The sequence below is a fragment of the Eschrichtius robustus genome, chromosome 21 (genome assembly GCF_028021215.1).
Source record: "Eschrichtius robustus isolate mEscRob2 chromosome 21, mEscRob2.pri, whole genome shotgun sequence".
Classification (NCBI taxonomy): Eukaryota; Metazoa; Chordata; class Mammalia; order Artiodactyla; family Eschrichtiidae; genus Eschrichtius; species Eschrichtius robustus.
The window spans coordinates 20,025,460-20,047,041 of NC_090844.1; positions in this window are offsets into that span (position 1 = coordinate 20,025,460).

Below are 21,582 nucleotides of genomic sequence, written 5' to 3' on the forward strand. Positions count from 1 at the left end.
GTATTACAATTAATGTCTTACATGCAAATAAATTCAGACAAAGAATGATATTTATTCTCATGACAGTTAGGAGCACCCATGACTGTTGTTAAATTCTAAGCACAATTTACGCCATTGTTAAATTCCAAGCAAAAAGAGAAATTTAAAACACTGGTTCATTTTTGTCTGTAGTTTCCAGAAGGAAAGCTAAAAGTAAAATAGCAGTTATTTGTGATTGTGATGCAAAAGCCATGTGTGATTTGAGCCTATTTCTCTGATTGTTTCTGGAGGACAGCGTATGTTTTATGATACCTTGATGGTTTAGGGACCGGCATCTGTAAGGATGAGATCTGTGCCTGATGGCATACAAGCTGAAGAGGCTCCTGTGAGGACAGTGAGGCGGGATGTCCTATCAGCAAGGCACAACAGCGTTCTCACCTGGACTCGGTTCTTCCTTAGTGAGAAGAATGCATATTTTCCGTGGTTTTAGGTCTTGGCCGTCTAGTTCATGCCTAGCATCATTCATTGTACCTAAACAATTCTCAACTCTGCCGTTTACTCCAATAATTACCATCTCCACTTATGTAAACCAAATGAATTGCAACTGTGCTTTTTTGAACAAGTTCAGGCCAAGTCATTTTTATAGTAGAGAAACAGAGTGAAATTTTCTGATGTGGTTGCAGGAAAATGTATTCCTCCTTTAAAAATACAGCGTTAATATAACCATACAGCAGAAAAGTAACTATAAACTTCCTTTGAAGGACAGATTCTCATGCAGTAGATGGAAAAGCATGGGCCAAGGACATAGCTTGAATCTCAGCTCCAGTACGTACTGTGTGTGTGAATTTAGTCACATCCCTAATCGCAGTTACCTTATTATGTAAAACGTGGATGATCGATAATATGATCAAACACCCACATATATAAAGTGTTGTGTATGTTACACAGCACAGGAGGACTCAGAAAACGGTAGATGTATACGTTCAGATTCTTTTTCTATTCAGTGAGATTGGTGATTTGACATTTACTTTGTCTGCTGGACATTTACATTATTCCCTGCTGCTGTGTTAATAACAGGAGATCAAAAAGAAATGAAATATGAGGCCTACGATGATGATGATGGTAACTGAAAAATAACATTTTAGTTGAATGTCATAAATTAAAATAAAGCCTCATTTTAATTTGCATGGTAAGTGTTAAGAAATCTAGGTTAATAGATGCATACTATGCATTATATTTTCTTAGTTGTGTGTTGTGTTAGGTATACTAGCTTATTTGCAGAAAATGCCTTAATACTCTGTGTAAATTTAAGGTTTTGACGCTGTTCTTTAGCTTTTTTTTTCTCTAATACTTTGAAGCTTTAATGCTAGCTTAGCTGAACCCACATAAAAAAGAGATTTACATTAATGAATAATTAATTACAGTACCTGAAATTAAAATCAATCTCATTAAGTGAAAACTGTCAACTTTTCTGATAGATTATTTATAGACCCAGGTATATAAGATTTATCCCAAATGAAAATTCACTGATCACAATAGTATTTGAAAATACTTTGATACCAATCGGACTTTTGTCTATTGGTAGAAATTCATCGAGCTCCTCAAACTTTTGAGTTTCCCCAAAACAATGGGGAGTAAAACCAGTCTTCGAGTTGTTGAGAATCTGTCTCATTTCTGCCTTTACAGCAGAGATGTTCACAATGACATCTCATGCATAAATATCCCAACATGTATGTAGGATTGTGTTGAGAATCATATAGGAAAGACTGGAAAATTACAAGTCACCACCTCCATCAGATAGAAAAGTCCCTGAGCCTCTTGATGTGTGTAGTAGATTCCAGTCAAAATTTACTATGTCCAGAAGAATGTCACGAATTAACAATTCTGGACCTCTGACTATGTGTTGGATACTTTTAATCTCCACAGTAGCTCTATAAAGTGAGGTTTATTACCCTTATTTTACAGATGAGGAAGCAGAAGTACAGAGAGGTTAAGTGATTTACTCAATTTTATAGTTTTAACAGAAAGGTTAATACAAATATGAACTAAATCCCATGTGTGAGTCAAAATCTCATGTCCTTCTATGTCGTGTCGTCTTCTGAGAAAATAAGCTGATTAACCATTTTGCCAAAACTTGCCCTCAGACAACTAGGAAATATGCAATGTAAGAAATTCAGAAATTCACTGACAGTTGAAATTCCCCTTGACTAAAGTTTCCATCTGGCTGGAAAAATAGGTCAAACTGATTTTCAAGGAAGAAAATGTAGAGGAGAAAAAATTAATTTTCTTTCAGTGAGTTGTAAAAAAATCCTTATATTTGAAAATATTCAAGGTCCACAAAGCTAGTGGAGACATAAGTAAAGATTTTGGGGGAGGATGACATATAAAAAATTGAATTATTTGGATTGTAGAAGAGAAGATGAAGCAAGGATTAATATGGTTAAAACTCCACAGCACGTACATTCAGATAACTAAGTAGTTTTCAAAAGGTGCTGAATTTACTTAAGGGCAGAGCTGCACAAATCTCTAAGAGACAACTGGATTAAGGATCATGAATGGTCTTTTCCAAATCTAAGCTTGTGTGTGTCTTTAGCAACTACAGTGTATTTTTAGGATTATGGAAAATGTTTTCCTGATTTCTGAGCACGGAGATTTAAGGAGAAATTGATATATTATTCAAACATTGCAATAAGAGTCTTTCATGTTCCCCTAGGATTTTCATATTTTGCTTATTAGAATGTGCCCTTTTTAAATAGTGCTAAATAGTGTTCTTCTTTGAAGAATGATTACTAAGTTTAGATTTTATTATTCAACATCCATGGCATTTCACAAATTTGCCAGGTTCTAAATCAAGACGCAGACTTAAATATACATGTAATGTATCTTCTTAACCACAAAAGAATAAAATCTCTTTTCAGAACCTCAAAACCCCACACTTTGGATCATGTATAGGTTCCGTACTGGGTTGGAGGGTAGGTGAGGCTGGATGTGAGAAATACCCCCAGGAGCACACAAACATGAGAGGCAGAGGCTGACTCTGATTGGAAACAACAGAAGAAAGTGTGATGACTTGTTGGCAAAATGTAGAGAGGAATCCCGGAAGAATGGCTGATTCATAACTACGGGAGATGTGTGGATGGGAGTGAAAAAAGGAGTAGCAAAGTTGATGGCTAGGATAGCAGTGAAACATGGAGCAAAATAAAATGTACCTGATGGTTCAGGCTGTCCTGGAACTAATATTTACAGAGGGATTGTGTGTCAGGTGTTATTTTCTTACCATAGCCAAGATATCAGGTCACTTAAAAGTGCTGGTTTAGACTGAATACATGTAGACACGTGTCATTTTCCACATCCTCCTGTTTTAGTGAAATTGATAATGCCGCTCCCGAGCAATTGGTTTCTCTTTTGTTAGAAACTGAAAACAAGTTTTTTTGTTTCTGTTTTTCTGATGAATGGAGCCATAGTGCATGTGTAGTCTTAGATTTCAGTGGTGTATCTAATGGTTTACAGAATCACCTGTACTGGTCATTACCCCTTTTTTTGTAAATCAAAGATAACTTACTTATTTGAGGTTCTGGGCATTGTGGGAGCACAAAGAGTGTTTATATCTTCAAGGAACTCAATGTCCAAATAAGAATATAAGACTTAAGGACATGAAAATTCAATAACCATGGGTGGAGTTTGGATTTTGGAGTTAAACAAACATGGGTCAAACACTGGCCCCATCTCATTTGACTGTCTATGTTTGTCTAAGTTATTTAACCTTCTGAAGCCTCATTTCCTTCAGCAAAACCAGGATAATTGATTATATAGATCTCCTGCGGTTATTTTGAGGATACAATTAGATAATGTGCATTTATCAAATTACTTGGTCGCTTGGCACATACTAGATTGAGCACGTACTCATAATTATCGTTACTGAATTATATTGACCATTGCTAATGGATCTAAGAGAGAAAGGAGATGTATCTGGTGTGAGTTTATAAGATAAGATCTATTAAAAAGTCTTTGGTGTGTTGCTAAGTGAAACACATCATATTAGAGATTAATAACCAAAAATGTATTACATTAGCCATCAGGATGTTCTAAGACCCTGATTTCTTTGGAAAATCTAATATTGCCAGCTTCATTGATTCGGACAACTTATTTGACGTCTTCATGTATTTGGTTTGCTCATCTGAATATGCAGTGATGTGTAATCAATCATCTTTGTGGTGCCTTATAATTCATAACAGACATCAAATGATTAATATATTAGTATAGGCTGAACTTCTTTGTTATCGTTAAAATCATCATAGCCATACTAATAAAAGAAGGTATTAGAAGAAGACATCTGTGATATCTATGAAGAACGTAGAACCGTGACCATGCACACTAGCGAAATCAAGGACCTTAATGACCAAGAATTCCACATTCTTCTTCAAAACCGACTTGCTCATTTGGAGGTTTACCGCAACGACAGGCAATCACTTCCTAAAAAATTGCAAACAGCATAGTAGATATTTTCAACTGTGTTCTCATGGCCATGAGAATATTTCATGATTATTTCACTGATTTTTTTTTTTTTTTGTAAAATGGTCACTGAATATAAAGGACTATAACTTGCCAGCTTATACGTCAAAGACTATGAAACATAAGGAAGAATTTAACACTTGAAGAAATCCAATTCTCATAAGAAGAAATGACAGAAAATTATTATGAATTTAATGAAATAGTAAATCCATTTATTAATGAGAACCCCATGTTTTTAAAAGTCCATTTTAGTAAAGAAATGTTAATATGTCAGAAGATCTACCTAAGACATTTTTTTAAATGAGAAAATTTTAGGTTGTATGAATTATATCTGTAAAAATTAATGATTCTCATTTTTAAGGGGAGATAATGTGTTTTATGCTAACTGATTCTCCAGTGATTACAAGATTTATTATTTGATTTAGCTTTGATAGCAATATGGGAAATTCATAGATTTGTAACTGACCAATGAAAGGTGGGAAATTGATATGAACGTTTATAATCTATGGTTTCTTTGCTTTCATGTTACAGTCCCAATGTTCTCTAGGCATCTATGTAATCCAGTATGTATTATTCTGTTTGTGGTAAGCTCTATCTATCTGTTTACGTTTAAGGGTAGATATTTCATATGAACATGACTATTATATCATAAGCTACCGACATAAGAGAGCATTCCTGTTCTCAAAAAGAAATTCGTCTGTAGAAAAAAATCAAATGAATAAATAAATAGTGTAAAGTCCAACTGTGAAATACAGTGCTTTGATCTTCAGTTTAGGGGAAAAAAAGAGAAAAAAAAGAACCAGGAAGTTAAGTACTGTCTGAATAAACCTTTTGTACATAAACGATCTTCAATGTCAGCCTTTTAGAATAAGGTCATTTTCAGAAATGACAGAAAGTCAAGTGAGCAATAACAACAGAATTGTTGCTTTATTCAATTAGAGCCCCATTAATGGTTCTTTAAGTAGTATTGACTTTATAAGAAGGTGGAAAGGGAAACAACCCCAAAGTACCAAACGTCCTCTCAGGGGTAACAGATGTAAATCATAGACAAATAAGTATTGAAACATCATTCCTACTTCTAGGTCCCTTGGTGATGCCTTTGCACTGGACATTTACATATTCTATGCCATATGTCCCAGTTTACAAGAATGAAGACAGATATCTCACTCTTTTTGATCTTCACATGGATTTAGTAATTTCTGTAACTCATTTAGTGTTTTGGAAACTATCTCCCATCCTCCCTAATCCTCTCTCTCTTTCTCTCTTAATTGGCCAATGTGTGTTTATTGATACTTAAGATAGACTAAATCCATGCTGTGGAGGGGGTGGGTGGGTGGTGGAGATTCAAAAGAAGTCAAACTAAACCACTTTGTCTGTTTCAAATATGTATAATACATGACATATGGCTCTTATCATTAAGAAAGTCACATTCTATTTAAGGGCCCAGAGTAATAAAAGCAACAAATCTAAAGAACTACAGAGGGTAGTATAGCGCCTAACTCTATCAGGCAACTTGGGTGCTTACATTTTTTTCTCTCACTTAACTGATTTCCTTTTTCTTCATTACAATCAATTCCTTACCAAAGCAGTCACATTCTGAGGTACTGGGGGTTAGGACTTTGACATATGAATTTTGTGAGGACACAATTCAGCCCATAACACATACCATCAACCCACTCTTTGGAGGTGGGAATTATGCTCAGGATGGTACTTGGAACTTTCTTGGGCTCCTTTGACACTGAGTAGGTGTGGGTGAGGTCAAGTTCACATGGAGAGTCTTTCAGTGAGGCAGGATGGATGGAGGAGAGTTACTGGGCATTGTGAATAGCATTGCTGCTTCCGAGAAACTGGCTAGAGAAAAAGAAAACATAAAAGCCACGTTCATACAGCAAATCTTGTGGTGTAAAGATCTCATTGAAAATCAGCCTGGAACATGGCCTGGAGCCACCTCATCACTGCCTCCACATAAATATCTGGTCCAAGACTCAAAGATGAGGAATAACTGAAAGGGAACCAGCATGGAATCTTTACAGAGATGCCACAAGAAAAAATTTTAAAAAGAATAAGAGAAACAAATGGCAGACAAAAAAATTCACTAGAGGATAGGCTAAAGAAGAAATTGGACATAAATGAAGGATTGAAGAGGATTAGAGACAGAAAATGGCAAGAAATATGAAATGCACTTCGTTGGTATCTCTGAATAAAAGAACCAAAATAAGGAACAGAAAACCTTTGATCAAGACAACTGAAGAAAATTTTCCTGAAAAAGAGAAGGCTTGAATCTATAGAATGAATGGACATGTCCTAGGAGAAATTAACAGAGAATAATTGATTGAGACATAGCCCAGTAAAATGTTTAATTGCTAAAGACAAAGATATTTGCCTAAGTAGACTTGTAAAATTCAATTCATCTATAAGGCAAAAAATTTAATTTAGTCTTATAGTTACCACAGCAGTGGTCAAGACTGAAAGAAAATGTAGCCTATTAAGTTCTCAAAAGAAAAGTTTAAACCAAAGAGTTTCGACCAAAGCAAGCAAAATATCTATAAATGCAGCAGATAAACATTTTTTGAACATGTAAGAAATCAATGAATATAGTTTCTACCATCTTTGATTAAAAAATGATGATAAAATCCAGCTAATAATAAATTTAATAAAGACTGGCAATGAGAATTGAATCCAATTATATAGGATAAAAGACTAAAATAAGTGTGAGAATTAAGGTTTCAAAACCGATGTGAAAGTTATAAGCCCTGACAGTGTAAAATTTACATATCTTTAAAAGACTGAGCTTGGGAAGAGGAGGGAAGAGGGAAGAGGAAAATAGTTGGGAGACTGCAAAGATGCGGATTTATAAAGCTGAAGGTCAAAAAATAAAATTTAAAACTCATAAATCAGGTAACATATGTATTAGTATGCTTAAATGGCATAAAGATAAACATTAAGAAAATTATATTCAATAAAATTGAGAGGGAAGGTTAAATATATTACTTAAATTCTTGCTTTAGAGGAACAAGAGAGAAAAGAGTATTAAGATACTATATAAAATTATAGTTATAAGTGTAACCATGCAAACAAAAATAAACCTAAATTATCAGAAGAAATTCAAAGAAAGCAAAGACCATACATTAGAATAAATATATCAGAGAATGTAACCAATGATGACAGAACTAAGGTCAAACACATGTCACATCAAAAAATGTAGATAAATATAAAGGGACCAAACATCGTATTAAACCAGAGGACTCACAGATTGGATCAAAAGGCAAAATCCAACATATGCTCTGTAGAGCAGATATCAGATCCCTCCAATGGGGGTGGATTTAAAAGAGACAAATCTGGAAATGGGGAGACCTGTCAAAACACTACCACAGTTTTTCCACAGGAGTGATGATGAAATATTGACCTGAGACGGAGAGTAGATTTCAGGAATCATGAGGATCTGAAAACAGAAGAATTTTATGTTACCCACCGGATGTGGTATTGAGAAAGAGGGAGGGTGCCTCCTAGGTTTCTCATGGGATCACCATCAACTGAGATGGGGAATATTGATTGGATAAGGATTTTGAAGAGAAAGATGGTCCATTTTCTTGCACCTCTTGAGTTGGATGGGTCTATGGGCTGTCTAAGTAGATCTGCTGAGTGGGTAGTATCTACATTAATCTAAACTCATTGGACAGGTCTGGGAGGAAAATACTAATTTGGAACTTTCCCCAGTACAGGGAATAGAAGGAAGTTCATGTGTAGTGTGTGAACTATATGTTAAAGACAAACATTAAATGCAGGACTGTTCCTGGAGTTCAGCATAGAAGGAGGGTGATGTTACAATGAAGATGGTAAATGGGAGAGAAAAAAAAATCCCATTCTTCTTCCTCATATAGAAAAATTGAGTTTCTTTGATTGGTTGCTGCATTTAATAGGTTTTTGGGACACACATTCATTTTTAAAATATGCGAATAAGTTAAGGATTTTCTAATATTTATGACAATCTGATTCCCATAGCAAACTCTTATTTCTATTATTTTATAGTAGAAAATCTGCCAAGCACAGCAAATTACTGCTATAACTGTTGTAAATACATGCAACACACTTGTGTTCTATCGCATGGGTTTATTCAATGTTAATAGCTTGATTTCTCTAATGTATTTCTTGTCAGATTCATATTTTGAAATGATTTTGTAATTGTCCTTGACTTTAAAACCATTGTAATGCCTATTAATGACACAGTAAAGTCAAATATATCCTCAAAATACTCTGACTGAAATTCTCACTTTTCCTATTATTTATGACCAAAAAAATTCCATTTCATTACAGCAATGAGTCTCCATAAGGAACATTCCACACAAGTAATTTAACATTTCAAGTTGTTAAAATCACTTTGCTCTTGGCTTCGTAACTTAAAATGCTACCCAAAGCACGCTGTAATTATGTAAGAATGCACAGCTTGTCAAATATCATAGATTTTAAACTCCCAATCACTTGAAATGAAGCATATTCCGTGAAAGTCTTTGCCTAAATGATGTGCCTTATTGAGGGGTGGCAGTGGAAGGAAATATCCCACTGTTTTTCTCTTTGAGACAAAAGAAGAGAAGAGTGAAAGAGGGGATGCAAGGCGAGGGGAGTGAAGAAAGGGTGGCTGGACCGATGCAGATAAAGACAGACAGGAAGGGAGAAGAAAAGATACTTTTTTGACTTCCTTATTATACTTAAGTACTTTCAGGAGTTGACCCTCGGCTTCTGTGTGGTATTGGTTCCAGTATCCCCTTGGTTAACAAAATCCGGGGATGCTTAAGTCCCTTATATAAAATGGCATATATAACTTACACAATCCTCCTGTATATTTTAAATCATCTCTAGATTACTTATAGTACCTAATATGATGTAAATGCTATGTAAGTACTTGCTGGTCTGTGGCAAATTCACGTTTTGCTTTTGAGAAATTTCTGTAATTTTTTTCAAATATTTTGGATCCGGGGTTGGTTGAATTCACAGATGTAGAACCGCGGATATGAAGGGCTCACTACACTATTGAAAGGTTTGAAGACACAACTTCTGCCTTCTGGCTGGATTGAGACTGAGATGCGGATGGGAGCGGAAGGAGGCAAAGAGGGCAGCGAAAGTCCTAGAGAACAGGTACAGGGTAGCATAGGATACAGGTTAGTAAACTAATGTAATAGCTTACCTCAGTGCTAAAAGGACAGGAATGGAAGGCATGTTTACAGTGCAGTGGAATTATACAAGAAAAGTAAATTCTGAGTGATGTGCTTGTGGGAACTTTGAAGAGATCATCTAATTGTCCTCTTTTTTACTTATCGCCTTTCCTACTACTTTTCTTTTTTTAACTTTTAATTTTATATTGGAGTACAGTTGGCTAACAATGTTGTGTTAGTTTCAGGTGTACAACAAAGTGATTCAGTTATACATGTGCATGCATCTATTCTTTTTCAATTTCTTTTCCCAATTAGGTTGTTACATAATATTGAGCAGAGTTCCCTGTGCTATACATTAGGTCCTTGTTGGTTATCCATTTTAAATATAGCAGTGTGTACATACATGTCAGTCTCAAACTCCCTAACTATCCTTCCTCCCCAACCCTTCCCCCCTGGTAACCATAAATTCATTCTCTAAGTCTGTGAGTCTGTTTCTGTTTTGCAAATAACTTCATTTGTATCATGTTTTTTTAGATTCTGCATATAAGCATAACTTCTAACTCTTTTACTGCAGTCACAATCTTCCCTCCCATCCCCTCCTTCTCTTTCTACCCCCTTCCCACTTCCTCCTGCCTGCTGTCTTTCTCTTTCCAATTGCCCTCTGGCCTCCATTGTCACCCATGTCACCTCTAATATATACACTTTCCTCTTCCCTTCTTAAACATGCTTCCCTTTCCCAAAAGTTCTGCAAGCTTTCAGAAAAAAAAAATAAACCCTCTCATAATAGCCAAATGTATTTGGATGTGTTTAAGTTTCCTTCATCTTCTTAGACTGTGGAAGGGAAAAAGAGAACCCGTTGTATGTGCTGGCTTTATCTTTTAAGTATCTATTAGAAGTCATGATATTACAGCAAAAGAACCATATCTTTTACTTTTATCTATGAACAATGTTGGTTTTGTGAGAAATCATGAGTTCATAAGATGCTGACTTTTGTGGGGAGGGTCTGGTATATGTCTAGTGGTTTGTATTTATACCCAGTACTTATCAGTGATTCATTGATGCTTACGTTGCTTTAGAAAAAAGAATGATAGGCAAGCACAAATTTCTTTCAGTGAATTAGGCTTTACAGCAGGAAAATATTGTCTCAAAATACGAATGTGTGCAAAAAATTGGATGCATTTGTCTATCCTGCAGGTAATACTAATGGCATTTTGTGTAATTGCTCTTGAACTATGAGTAGCTTATGTTAGTGCCTGGAGTAAAAAAGAGGTAACCGCTGTGACAATCTCCAGGACCGAGGTGTAGTCTAGGTTCTGCCACTAACCAGTTTTGTGCCTTTCATCACTCAAAATCCTTGGGCCTCAAGTTCCTCTGTTGCTAAAATCTGAGAGTACTACGCTAGAGCTGCAATGCCTCTTTTAGCTCTCCATCACCATGTTCCTTTCTAAAAGATGCTTTATAAGTTATCGTCATGCTCATTTCCTTCTTAAAGTTCAGTATGCTTTTAAAAGAAAATGACCCCATGAAATGTCAGGGCATTTTAAAAATGAATGCCATCTTGGAATTTAAGTATGTTCTATGTCTAAATTATTTAGATACACTCTAAATATGGGAAGTGCATTTCTTAGCCTAGAAGCACCTATCCCTAAAGTAGGAATGATATCCCACATTTGTGTCTGAATACTATATATTATAATTGTATTCTCTAGAACAAATGCAAAAAATGGTATTTCACATAATTTGAATTCTGAAGGTAAGAGATATTTAAAGAAAGATGTTAATTTACATAATATATTATGAAGTTTAGTTTCAAAGTAGCTGAATGAAAAGAGAGTAAAGCTATAGGCATTTAATACGGTCTTGTTTAGGGCATACTCTGTGACAGCTGGTGGGTTAGGTGTTGAGGGTGCAGAAAAGAATGAGACAATTCCACAGTCTAGCCAAGGAGACTGAGAGGCACAGTCGGATCCATAGATCCAGGGGCGGCACAGACGGGGCAGTTGATGTACTGGGCTGAGCTAAGGTGATGTCACATTCATCACATAAGGTGATGTCTCCATTCAATTCAGTTAGAAAAATGTAAAAGTGTATCCCAAGAGGCAAGAGGTGTAGGGGAAGAGGAAAAGTCATGGCAGGCAGATGACAGAACATGGGCAAAGGCCCAGATGTGAAAGCAGTGTCATGAGTTTGGAGAAACAGAGGTTTTATATTCCTGGAAAATAAAAGGCAGAGAACGTTTCAGTGGCAGGAGAGGAGGGAAGGGAGCAAGCAAGGGTGCATGAGACTGATGCCTTGTATATTATATTAAAGAACTTAGAATTTACCCTGAGTGCATCAAGGAATGATGAAAAAATGATGAATGGGGTGGCTTTTAGCCATATTATTTTAAAATGGTATGGAGAGTAATGTGGTAGGGTGGAGGCGAGATACAAGGACACCAGTCAGGAAGCCCTTGTAAAAGTCTCTGGGAAAGATGATGAGCTATGACCTGTGTATTAGGGTTCTTCAGAGAAACAGACCAGTATAAAAAAGAGTTTAAGGAATTGACTCATGACATTGTGGGGACTGGCAAGTCTGAAATTTATAGAGCAACCTGGAAGGCTGGAAATTCAGGTAAGAGTTGACATGGCAGCCTTACGTCTAAAATCCGCCAGGGCAGGCCAGGTAGGCTGGATACTCAGGCAGGGTTTCTATGTTGCAGTCTTGAGGTTGAATTCCTTCTTCTTCAGGAAACCTCAGTCTTTGTTCTTAAGGCCTTCAACTGATTGGATGAGCCCCTCCCACATTATGGAGGTTAGTCTGCATTACTCAAAGGCTATTGACTTAAATGTCACTCAGAGCTAAATATACCTTCACAGCAATATCTAAACTGGTGTTTGATCAAACTGGGCACCATAGTCTAGCCAAACTGGTGTGTAAATTAGCCATCACAGCTTGTCATTTTTTAAATCTTGTATATTAATTTATTGTGAATCATTACTCAGGATTTTCAGGTGGTGTGATTCATTCTCTCTTTCTCTCTCTGTCTCACTTCCTCCTCATATTAATTCAGAAAACAAAATAAGGTTAGCACCAAAAAATGCAAAATGAAATTATAGTCGAGCAATATTTTTATATGTTGTTATCAGCCAGCTTGTGAAGCTACTCTGATTATTAAAGCAGTGAAAAAGAGCACTTCTTTGAAGGAAAAACACAGTAACAGCAACAAAGATCCCACAGTGATATAGGATACTTACAGTCACCTTCCTCTGTTGCCCTGTCAGCTCGGGAGCACTGGCCTTTAGTATCTGCCGTCTCCACGTGAAGCTGGTGCTGGGATGGGCTATGATCAGTTTATAGGAAACTGAACATGACTCTGCCCTTAAAATGTGTCTTTTCTAGAGCAGCTCTGAATGGAATTGCACGTAACTCTTTAAAGGCTCAGAAAATCACTCCCAACGTCAGAAAAGCCACAGCTCTGTGGATAGTCTTTGCAAGCCTAGGTATGAGGTTCATTCTAAACTCTTGAAAGAACATCCTTCCAAGAGGCATATGTTGCTCTCTAGAAATAAGTTTTTCACTTGGGGGCAGAACATGTGTTTATTTGGACTAAAAGACCATTTAACAGATTAAATGATTTTAGTAATTATTAAGTGTATAAAATTATTAAGTGTATAAAATGTATCGTAAAGCCTCTTTAATCTTCCTTTTGGAGGTCTTTATTTTCTTTCTTCAAAACTCCCCATTGTAATTCCTGCCTCAATCTTGACCTTCTCGGTTTCATCCCTGTCCCAAACTGCTGGCCTCCATCCCAAGTTTAATGTTCTATATCCAATTTCTTCACAGCTAAGCTAAAAAAAGCAATGAAATTAATATGTGACAATAGGTAAGGGGTAGGTCAGGATAGGTTGGTGTGCCTTAATTTTCAGGCAGTGTGTAAGCCTTTTAACATACTATCCTTGCAGAGAAAATGCTTTGACCACTGATGTGAAATTAATGGGAGGGATTTGGAGTTTCAGAGAAATCTGTTGGGAAGGGGCAATGGGATTTTGTTACTGTTCTTTTTGGTATTCTTCAAACCACACTATGGTATATAAATAATTTCAACTATACATTTCATTTTTTTTAATATTCAGCCCCACCTTGATAAGTTGTGTGTTTCACATAAACAAGTTTCATATATAAAAACACACTTCCTAGATGGCCAGGCTCTAGACTTAATCTGAATTCCTTTCCTATGACTGGGGATGAGACAAGTGCAGCAGTACGAACTGCCTAGAAAATAAAGTCCAGGTGGGCAGGGAGAGTGGCTCCCCTGAAGCTTGATCAGTTGCTGGGAAATGGGGAAGAGAATATCAATGTGTAACCAAAACCAAGGAGAAAGAAGCAGACTTCACATGCTGGAGTTTGTGGCAAGGGACTAATGGTCTATGGAGATGGATACAAGCTGGTCCTTAGTCAATGAGAGAAGTCCTGAGGAATTTCCTGAAAAGAAGGTGTCTGCCTCTGATTATTATAGATCACCCCTCTGGGCCCTGTGGGAGGCCCAGGTAGGGTAGGGTATTTATTTATTTAGGCTGCACACGGGATCTTCGTCGTGGCATGTTTAGTTGCGGCATGCGGGATCTTTAGTTGCAGCGTGCGGACTTCTTAGTTGCAGTATGCATGGGGGATCAAGTTCCCCAACCAGGGATCGAACCTGGGCCCCCTGCATTGGGAGTGCAGAGTTTTACCCACTGGACCAGCAGGGAAGTCCCTATACTCACTTTTGAAACTATCTTCCTAAGCTACTCCCCTCTGAAAGGTCAATGAGATCAGACAAGCAACCTATCCAAATATGCCACCCGTGGAGAACCACCAAAGCAGGTGTTTGTTTTGACTTTGAGGTTGGGACTCAAACGCAAAAGACACTCTTACATATCAGAAGTCATGGGTATACTGTGAATTTATGAATGCTGATTTTCCTGAATTAAAATAAATTTTATGAATAAGATAAAAGAGCATAGTTGCATAGCTCTTTCAGACTGCTATATATTTATATTCTTTTATTTGATCCTTATACCGCTGTGAAGTAGGCATGGCAAGTGTTTTGATCCAGTAATACAGAAAATCTAAAGTATCTTGCTTAAGATTGCATGGGTAATAAATAGAAAAGTTGTGAGTAGAACTTAGATTTTTCTGAAGTTCAGTCTTGCTCCTTGCATTATATCTCATTCAGCTTTAAGGATTTCTCACAGAAACCTAGCTACCCTTCAAAGAATTCATGGAATTCTATGCTCATTGTTCAGATTAAACAACAAATAGAAAAACACTTTCTAAGAAACTCGTAGGAAGAATATGATCATCTCTCATTTTATCAAGTTGCCTCTCTAAGTACTTACAATTATAAAATATCAACTTTATTACTAAACACTGTAAATTAAAGAGGAAACTTTACTTAAGTGATTATTAAAAATCAGGTTTTTCTAAAGAATTGTTTTTCCTTCCCTTGAAAAATGAAGAAGCTTTCATAGGAAGTCAGAATCTTCTTAGGTATTTCCTAGGATGGAAGTTACCTACCACTTACTGAGCATCTGCAATGTACATATTACCTCAGCTCTTCTAAGAGAGGTATGTTATTATCCCCCCATTTTAGTTAGCACTTTAGTAATGTGTCTGAGGACCCTTAGCTGAGTGGCAAGTCTAAGACGGAAACCTCAGTGGTTTGACAGCAAATCCTATGCTTCTTTCTGCTATACTCTACTGGACTGGTCTCTAAAACCACAAGGAATGAAAGGCTAATACACTCATTCAGCTAGAAGACTACATCATGTTTGTATTTCCAAAGAGTTAAAACAAGTTAACTATAAAGCTTGTAAAATATTAAATATAAATATCACACTGAGCCTTGAATTACTCTTTAAGTAACATCCCTGTGCTGTAAAAATCCATTTGCAATAAATTTTTATATGCAAGCTAAAGGATTTCAAAGTCTTTCTGGAAAGCCCATGGGCCCTATGCAATTTGTACTCCTTACATTTTTTTCCTCTGAGTGCTTAGAAATTCATTGTTAGAAGGGTTTAGTCTATTACCTTAAACTCAAGTTCCAGGCAATTACTACATGATCATTTTCATTTTATGTGTACAAGCGTCTTACTGTTCCAAGAAAAGCTGCATATAGTGAAAGTGTCAGAGGTGCATTATCAATAGCAGAACAATGAAACAAATCATGTGGATATAGGGAGGTTTTCCAGGGGTCCTTGTATACAGGAAAGCCTTCAGAGAAGATGACCCTTAAAACTGAGCTTTCATGATAATATGTAAATGGATCTAGTGTTTATAATTTTCTGAATTCAATTATGTGTGTATTGCAGCCCTCCCAAATTGTAATTATGGTGATCAGAGGAATACTTTGAAGCTTGCTGAGAGTAGCTAATATAACCATCAAAATTTTACGTGTCTTTTTTTTGGCTAGTTAGTAGAAATGACATGTAGCTGAGGAAGGAAAATGCTGCACAGTTCACACTGGAAGAATTTTTATTGGACATTGATAATTTTGCTCAGTGTTGAGAGGCAGAAAGTCTTAACTCTAAATTCACATATTTCTTTGCCCCAGCTACTTCATCTGTCAGTTTCTTCTGCAGATATGTGTGTGTTTGTGTGTGCATGAATGCACTTTCATACATGTGTCTAGGCGTAATGAAGAAACACATAAAATGAAACACATATGCACACATTTCTATAGCTTAAAAGAATAGAGTTTAGGTTTTAAAGGAGATTAAAAAAAGGAAAGTGGAAAATTTCAAGATATATGTGCATTATTTAATATTGGGATAAGTGATCTGTAAAAGGATGTGGGAAATACATTCTCTGACTTTGCAGGTGATATTAAATTCTTCAGGTTAATTCTACACCAACATGACCAAAATAAATGATGGATGTTAGAGAAGACAATGAGTGTGAAATAAAGTGATATTGAATTCCACGATGAGCAAAAGTGAAGCAATACATTTAGCGGCAATGATCAGAACTGAACTAACAGGATGTCGGAAGTGAAATTAACAATGGAATCCAGGAAAAGAAACTGCAGGTTACTATTTCCAAACACTTTGGGCCAGCATACTGCTGGGTAGCCTTAACCAGAAAGAATTTTAGAAAAACCATGAAGGCAAATTCGACTCCTATATAAAATCTTGAGGTGTTCACACATGAAAAATAGTAACACTTATGTGAATTTGTGTGATATTTATAATAACCTTGTAAATAGTAAACAATTCTAGACTTTGAGCAATAATGCTTTCAAAACTTTGCACTATCATAAATTATGGGATGAAATCTATATGACTGTGTTTTGGTACTCAGAAAAATGGACTTTGATCATCAAATTAAGAAAGAACTTTTTAGAATATTGTGTAATGGTGCTGCCTATCAGCCAATACGTCAACTTTAGCAGTAGTTTCTTTTGTCCAGTAAGATTTAATTTTTTGAATATTAGATTTCATGGTATTTTGATCTTCTTGTTTCATAAAAGCAATTGTAAAATAGAAAAATAAAAGTGCTGACACTAGTATTAGAAGCACAGAGCCAGTAAACCTACTATGATAGAAAAAAATTGGACCCAAAGAAATCAGCAAATATTTAAACTCAGTCTATGTCTTGCTGGGTTTAATTGAATTGACTATGTGTAAAATGAGGAAGAAATGTTTTTTAAAAAGATGTTTTATTAAATTAAGGAAATATCTTAAATGGTAGTAATCTACCTTTGAAGATTTTAGCAAGAAGGGACTTTCTTTTTATAAAAGGTACTTTCTGTTTTCAAGTTTTACATACTAGACTTTCAGTATTTTTTGCAAGAACACATTTTATGTTAAGGACATATGGGTATAAAAAGATCATGGATACAGGACTGACACTACAAGTTTACTAGTATATGATTTTTAACAAATTACTTAACTTTTCTGAATATCAATATTCTCATCTGTATTTAGGGGATAAAAAGGACTATATCATAGGTTTTTATGGTGATACATCAGATAACAAATGTAAAACACTTAGCACAGTTTCTAATACTTTAGGTACTCAGATTGTGGTAATTAATATTTTTACATGTTCTAACACTAAAGCCTAAGTTGTTCCAAAGTGGACAGACTTGAAGATAGATATTAAATTCGAAAACCTCTGAGTAGGGTGACTACCATAAAGGTAAGTCTCTTTAGAATGGGAATTGAACCCAAGAATAAATATCAGAATGATGTTGAATGCTTTATGCGCCAAATAATGGGACTAATAATAATAATAATTGGAATGAGAGATTAAGTCTCTACTTATTGCCTTTAGGACAAAATCTAACTTCTTTTATAAGGATTTTAAAGTTCATGTTGATATGATCCCTGTTCACATCTTCAGTTGTATCTTTTATGACAGTCCTTTTTATATTCTATAACTTAGACATTCTAAACTACTTTTAGTCACCAAAATATGCCATGACCTCTGTGTATGGTACTTTCTATGCCTAGAAAATGATTTTTTCAGGTCAATTGGCTATTCCAACTCATCCTTTAAGTCGTTTTTTGGTCACTGGTCTTCTCTCCATCCCCATTTCCATTCTATGTCTCTCTAATGTGCTCCTCTATAATAACATGGCATAGGAGGCATAGGGATACTATTTAAACTGCAGTGTTTAATTGGTTGTATCTTTCACTAGACTGTGAGCTCTGTGATTATGGCTTATGTGTGCATTCCTTACCTTGCACAGTGCATGGCCTACATAGAAGGACAATAAATATTTATGAGTGAAAGAAAGGATGAATGAATTCTGAGGATGATGATGGTAAATATATGTATAATCAAGGAAACTCATATGAAATAATTTTGTCAAGTTCAGAAAACTAAGAAGTGGTATAAATTAAGTATAAAATGTTTCAAAAGAAGATTTTGCAAAGTCAATGGATAGCAATTAGAGATATTTACATAAGCACTTTCCAGGGAATTAGGGAATAGGATTAAGAGCCTTTATTCTCAGACATTGAGTCCTACTGTTCACTGGATGATATTTGTAAATTCATTTAACTTTTTTTTGGCTTTAATAAGTATATCTATAGAGTAAAGATAAGAAAATCTATATAAGCACAGGGAAATCAGCTCGGTGCTTTGTGTCCACCTAGAGAGGTGGGATAGGGAGCATGGGAGGGAGACACAAGAGGGAGGAGATATGGGGATATATGTTTATGTATAGCTTATTCACTTTGTTATACAGCAGAAACTAACACACCATTGTAAAGCAATTATACTCCAATAGGATGTTAAAAAAATAAAAATAAAAATAAAATAAAATAAAATAATTTATATATATAAAAAAAGAAAATATATATAACTAAATGCAAAAGGTTGAATAATTCCTTGAAGTCGCTTCTAGTCCTAAGACACGTAATTCTTTAGCTCAATTGTGAAGTTAAACACAAGATTTTGTGATATAAAATTTTCAGTATGCACATTTAAAAAATAATCATTATGAGGACAGCGTGTGTATGTGTGTGTTGTATACATAAGCAAAAGCATATTGTTTTTGCAATGAAATAGGGTCCAATATGGAAATAAATGAATGAAAATTATACAAAGTTAGAAATTTTAAACAGACATAGTCATTTCAATATAAACATTATAGCTATTTACATACAATTTACATATATATTTTAAAGGATACAAACTATTGTATATGCAACCAAATATTGAGATATAGTTCACAATTATTTTAGTATTATAAAGAAAATTTTCTCCCTAGTTATTGATTATTTATATCTTATAAAAACCTCAGTAAATACAGATGATTTGTATAAAAATATTACTTTTGAGAAAGATTACATTTGCTTGTCAGTTCAGGCCATTTTTTATATACAGAGAAATCCTCCTGCTTTCCAACTATAATATTCCTCCATGATAATGTATCAGGCTCGGTGTCAAAAATTTTCTGTGAATAAAATTCTCATAGTGAGAGACTGGGTGGCAGAATTTGAGAGTTATGAAATGGAAATAAGCTGGTCTAAAAGCCCAGTGATGCACATTTTCAAAAGAAAGAGAAAAGTAATCTATTCAATGTGCAGGAATTATTAAGAAATGGAAAGTCCCCCACTTACATCAATGGATAGATCATCCAGACAGAAAATCAGTAAAGAAACATTGGCCTTAAATGACACATCAAAGCAGATGGACTTAGCAGATAGATACAGAACATTCTATCCCAAAGAGACAGAATACACATTCTTCTCAACTGCATATGCAACATTCTCCAGGATAGATCATATGTTAGGCCACAAAATAAGTCTTAATAAATTAAAGAGAACTGAAATTATATCAAGCATCTCTCCCATCCACAATGATATGAAACTAGAAATTAATTACATGAAGAAAATTGGAAAATTCACAAATATGTGGAAGTTAAACAACATGCTACTGAACAACAAATGGGTCAAAGAAGAAATCAAAAATACCTTGAGACAAATGAAAATGGAAATATAACATACCAGAATTTGTGGGATGCACTAAAACAGTTCTAAGAGGGAAGTTCATGGCAATAAATGCCTATCTTAGGAAAGTCTTAAATAACCTAACTTTACACCTCAAGGAATTAGAAGAAGAAGAACAAACAAAGCCCAAAGGTAGTAGAAGGAAGGAAATAACAAAGATGAAATAAATAAAATAGAGACTAAAAAGACAATAGAGAAGGCCAATGAAACCAATTGATGGTTCTTTGAAAAAGATAAGCAAAATTGGATAAGCCTTTAGCTAGATTAACCAAGAAAAAAGAGAGGACTCAAATAAATAAAATCAGAAATGAAAAAGAAGATATTACAACTGATACCACAGAAATACAAAGAATCATGAGAGACTGCTATGAACAATTACATGCCAACAAATTGAACAACCTAGAAGAAATGACTAAATTTCTAGAAACATACAACCTACCAAGACTAAATCTTGATAAAATAGAAAATCTGAACATACCTATTACTAATAAGGAGATGGAATCAGTAATAAAAGAAACTTCCCAACAAACAAAAGTCCAGCACCAGTCACTTCACTGGTGAATTCTATCATACATTCAAGGAAGAATTAATACCAGTCCCTCTCAAACTCTTCCAAAAAATAGAAGAGAATGGAATGCTTCTAAACTCATTTCATGAGACCAGCAATACCCTGATACCAAAACCAGACAAGGACCTCACAAGGAAAGAAAATTATAGACCAGTATCCCTGATGAACATAGATGTAAAAATCCTCAACAAAATATTAGCAAGCCAAATTCAACAATACATTAAACAGATCATAAACCATGATTAAGTGGGATTTATTCTGGGAATGGTTCAACATTTGCTTATCAGTCAGTGTGATGCATCATATTAGCAAAATGAAGGATAAAAAGCATATGATCATCTCAATAGATGCAGAAAAAGTATTTGACAAAATTCAAAATCTATTCATGATTAAAAACTCTCAATAAAGTGGGTATAGAGGGAACATACCTCAACGTAATAAAGGTTATATATGACAACCCCACAGCTAACATCATACTCAGCATTGAAAAGCTGAAAGCATTCCCTCTAAGATCAGGAAGAAGACAAACATGCCCATTCTTGTCACTTTTATTCAATATAGTATTGGAAGTCCTAGCCAGAGCCATTAGGCAGTAAAAATAAAAGGCATCCAAATTGGAAAGGAAGAAGCAAAACTGTCACTATTTGCAGATGACATGATATTATATATATATAGAAAACCCTAAAGACTTCATAAAAAATTGTTAGAACTGATAAACTCAGTAAAGTTGCAGGATACAAAATCAATACACAAAAATCTGTTATTTTCTATACATCAATAAAGAACTATCAGAAAAAAAATTTTTTTTAAATCCCACTTACCACTGCATCAAACAGAAATAAATAACAAGGAATAAATTTAAACAAGAAGATGAAAACCTGTATATTAAACA